This window comes from Budorcas taxicolor, chromosome 7 (assembly GCF_023091745.1).
Source record: "Budorcas taxicolor isolate Tak-1 chromosome 7, Takin1.1, whole genome shotgun sequence".
NCBI lineage: Eukaryota > Metazoa > Chordata > Mammalia > Artiodactyla > Bovidae > Budorcas > Budorcas taxicolor.
Genome location: NC_068916.1, coordinates 82852181 through 82857107, shown reverse-complemented (window position 1 = coordinate 82857107; position 4927 = coordinate 82852181). Strand labels below are relative to the sequence as shown.

The window sequence follows — 4927 nt, the reverse complement described above, 5'->3', positions numbered from 1 at the left end:
CTCTTAGCCAAGGACCCTGACCAGTATTTTTGAAAATCTTTTATACTCCATGTGTAGGTGTCTGAACCCACCACCCCAAATTCCTTGAGCCTTACATAAACCAAGGAAAATACAATCCCAGTAACCCCATCATTCACATGCTATGTGCTCATGCACTCAGTCAAACAATTAGCCAATAATCAATAAACCCGAGGTTACACTCCGATAGATACAGAAAATTTATGGCCGGTCTGGAGGAAGGGGTGACTAGTGTATGGTTTTTGTTAGGCAATGGGTAACCTAGATACGATCTTCAAGGTTCCCCTGTCTGGAGGGGGTCTTATCCTTCTGTTGTTTTCATAGGCACTAAACACAGAGTTCAGAGTCCATTGGAAAGGTGGCCAAGCAAGATCAGCATGAACCAGCCTAAGATGGAGTCCAGGCCCTATGAATTCCTTCTTCAGTTTAATTTTAGCGAAAGAGTTTTTATTGAATTATTAACATGTATGTGTTCTTTTTAATTTTCTCTGAAGAAAAGAAAACATCATGGGGAATAAACCTCAAAATAAATCTATTCCTTAGTCCTTGATAAATATCTGCGCATAGTCTGGGTTGCCACATTTTACATCCCAATTTAAAAGTCATTCAAGTTCAAATTCTTTTCAGTTGCAAATATGTTCAGGATCCCTGAGGAGTTTGTGACAGAACCAGATGGCTGGCAAATCTGTAGAGTTCCACCTAATCTAAATTTTCATCTTAAAATAATTGAGTTTCTCCTCTTCAGGTAGCCTTTGAAAGGAAAGGAAAGTTAGTTGCACGGTTGTGAACGACTCTTTGTGATCCCATGGACTGTACTGTCCATGGAATTCTAAAGGCAAGAGTATTGGAGTGGGCTCCCATTCCCTTCTCCAGGGGATCTTCCCTACCCAGGGATCAAACCTGGGTCTCCTGCATAGCAGGCAGATTCTTTACCAACTGAGCTACTAGGGAAGCCCCTGTGGCCTTTAATGAAAGGCAACTTGTGCTCAAGAAAACACAATTATTGAGGCTTGTTCAAGTTTTGTTGGGCTATTTAATATGAGTTGGTCTTAGTAAATATGTGAAGAACTTAGGGTCATGAGACAAATTTCCAAGCCTCCAGAGGCTTCTCTGCATGCTGGATAGAGGAATGGAAATGCATGGAACTTGTCCCAGTGGAATTTGTGAGAACGCACCAATTGTGAAGCAGACCAACTTCCAGGTTTGACTGAAATGTTTCCATATTGGTCTAGCCAGACAATGTTATATATATCAGCAGCTCTCAAACTGTGCCCCCTCATATATAACAGACAATACAGACATTCGTGATGAAGTGCAATATTTTGAAGTATTAGTTGGCATATGTCTTCCCAAACACTGAATTTGTTCATCCACACCCTGAGGGCTTCCTCTCTCTCCTAAGTGCTCAGGTAAACAATTGCCTTGTAAGCCCTGAATAGGAATTTAAAATCTTTTTTGCAGATATATACATTTTTCTATAGCATTAAGAGCAGGGAAAATTCCTGAAATTTCAAAGCAGATTCTAAATTCTCAGTATGGCAACAACCTCCTGATAATATAAGGACTAGTCTGAACAAAACCCCACTCCAGTACTCTTGCCTGGAAAATCCTATGGACGGAGGAGCCTGGTAGGCTGCAGTCCATGCGGTCGCTAAGAGTCGGATACGACTGAACGACTTCACTTTGACCTTTCACTTTCATGCATTGGAGAAGGAAATGGCAACCCACTCCAGTGTTCTTGCCTGGAGAATCCCAGGGACGGAGGAGCCTGGTGGGCTGCCGTCTATGGGGTCGCACAGAGTCGGACACGACTGAAGTGACTTAGCAGCAGCTGAACAAAATGCTGGAGAAATGGGATTAAGGTAGCAGTCAGAGACTCAAAACAAATAAACTAAGTAACTCAAGATTAGGCTACAAATGAAGAGAAAAAATTTTAAATATGATATGTATCTAGATGCATTGATTTAATTGCACTTAAAATTGTGAATGTCTGAATAATTTTATTAGATTCATGTCATTTTTATATTAAAAGTGTTTACATACCACATGCCACACACCAGCTGCTAAACTGATCCCTTTGAGGTAGCAATAATGGAATCTTTATCTTTAGGAGAAAAGCTTTTATAAACAAAATACTTCTTTAAAAAAAAAATACAGGTCACTAGCATTGCTAATATTAGATTTTGCTAATAGCAGGTGGTAATATTTTGAAGTATATAGTATTCACAATTTTATGCAACCGGGTTAATCCACAATTTAAAAATTCAGAATAAGTATGTTCAAGATAAGTAGTTCTTTGATAAAAGTGCAAGCTGTGATTTCATATTTAAACAAGAGACACTTTTGGAAAGAATTAAATTGCCAACTGGTAAAGTTTTTGGACAAAAAGCTTTTATGAACAATATAAATGCAAAGAATATGTAAAACTTTAAAAATCAATGTAGAGTACCAGCACCTAAGTTAAGTGGTAATGACACGATGCCCATCAGACTAGTAAACTGCGTTTTGAATACCTTTCAGTCATTACCAACAGCCAACTATGGAAAATGCTATTCAGTCATTATTAACACAATTCTGTTTTCCTGGAAAATGTCTGTAAACAGCATGTCCAGAGCCCTGTAGGGCCAGACTCTAAGAGGTTCGTTGTCTGCTAATTCCCATCTGGAAATGTGTCCTCCTTGGGGTGCCTAGGAGGACTCAGGAAGGGGGTCCTCTCTTTGTGACTTTACTGGTCACCATCTCACAGACTGCTAGAGGTCTGAGAGGAGGAAAGCAACTTCCAGGCAGCTGTTTCTTCAACCCCTTCCCTCTATTGCCCCCTCACTTCTAACAAATCCTATATTCTGTGACTATATCCTATAAACATTATCACTTCCTCCTGCCTGCCAGACCCTAGGGTTTCTTGATTTAAGGGTATATACTGACAATATGGCTCAGAGGTTAAAGCGTCTGCCTGCAATGCAGGAGACCTGGGTTCGATCCCTGGGTCGGGAAGATTCCCTGGAGAAAGAAATGGCAACCCGCTCCAGTATTCTTGCCTGGAGAATCCCATGGACAGAGGAGCCTGGTGGGCTACAGTCCACGGGGTCGCAAAGGGTCAGACACGACTGAGCGACTTCACTTTCACTTTCATTGACAACATACTTAGGCAAAATAATAAATGGTAACAACGGAAGAAAAGAAACAAAGGCCTGTGTCGTCAAAATATATAACTAGTAAATATTATTTGATAGGGGGAAACAGCCTATAAAATTTTCTATCTTGATTAGGAAAAGGGCTTAGAAAAAAGTCATTTTCAGAGCAAAATCTTTCCAGAGTGACTCTGCCCATTACGTTTAATTCAAACATATTATCTCAGCACCACTGTAGAAATATTTTTCTCCAAACTAAAAGAATCAAACAAATATGACCATTTATATGGTGATAACAGTTAAATTTAGCTTCTTCCACAGTCAGTTCTCAGATACTCACAACATTATCCTCAGGTTCAGATATATACAGTAAATTAAAAGCCCATTTAGTAACTTTATTTGGCAGCTAAACTGTCTCTAAGCAGCCTCAGGCAAAGGATACAAATGTCTGGTTCTCTCACAAAGAGCCATAGCATACAAACAACTTTACAATGTTTAGTCTTGCTTTTTGTGGTCTATAGGCCCTGCCATCAGTAATGTGTTTATCAGTGAAAATGCTACATGGCCCTATTTGCCAAGGCACCAAAAATGTGCCTTGTAAAAGAATAAAGTATACATGAATATGCTATTTATTAAAATACAAAGGAATTACGTGACAGTCACCTTTTCAAAAATAGCCATTTTACATTTGACCTTTTCCAGTGAATAATAGGGTTTCATTTAGAACATAACTGCCTGACCTAAACCATTGCTCTCTGTACAATGATCTTCATAAAGCCCAATATACTTCTTAATAAAATAAGCTGAAAGCTCCCTGTTTAAACAATCAAACTGAAGTGTTTTAAGGGTCTACATTCATTGTTGCATTGTAAACTGCTCATAAAATTGAACAATGTATATAGCACCATTGACCTCTTTCTCCTCTGGCAGATTCAGGTCCTTTCATATTTCAGAGGACTGTCCCTGTGTCTCCATCTCAGAACTGGACCTACATTTCTAGATCCTGAACTGCTCAATTCCCAGATGGTCCCTGTCTGCTCATCCTCTGTCTCTCTGTCTCCCTCTCTCCCAAGCCCTGGAGGTTCTCAACAACTGAGCAGACCTCCCAAAGGACGTTTCCTCTAGATAGACTTTTATGTCAGGACACACACCATATCCATGTATAGATGATTTGATCTGAAATCCCAAGTCATCCATCTGGGATCATTCACCTGACTATATTGACAAGTCACAGGTCCCACTATACCCTCAGATTCCAGATATGGCCAAACTGACTGGTTGTCCTCTTTCTTGCCAAGAATGCTCATTCCCACCTGGTCTCACTATAAAATTCCTCAGAGCCATTCAAGACACTTTTGAATATCACTTATTTCAACAGGTCCATCCTAACCTCCTGGAATAGGTTCAGAAACTCATCTATTTTCCCCATTACTCCCCATAGGACTCTCTAGTGCTGTGACTGTTGTTCTTGGTGGTGTTTTTTTTTAAAAAAACATATCTGTCTTCCTGGTTTACTTATAGACTCATACACAGGAAGAACCAAGCTTAATGACATTTTTATCACCACACATCCACACTCTTTGGAAACTTTAATTGAAATGTCTCTTACATAGGCCCTGAACTGGAAGTTAATCCTCTCAGATGATAGTGAATAAGGAAGAAATATCTCTGCTTTAAGATCTAAAATGCCTGTATAGAACTACCATAGTAAAAAATATATATATATATATCTATATATGTGCAATGAGAAAAGCAGGAAAAAACCAAAATAAATAGAA

General features: G+C 39.3%; 1 non-coding gene across 1 annotated transcript; it reads right to left on the bottom strand.

The window, feature by feature from the left end:
* Positions 1-897: 897 nt before the first annotated feature.
* On the bottom strand, positions 898-969 carry TRNAS-GCU (transfer RNA serine (anticodon GCU)). The gene has a single exon. It is a non-coding gene; the product is annotated as a tRNA-Ser (tRNA).
* Between the last annotated feature and the right edge of the window lie 3958 nt (positions 970-4927).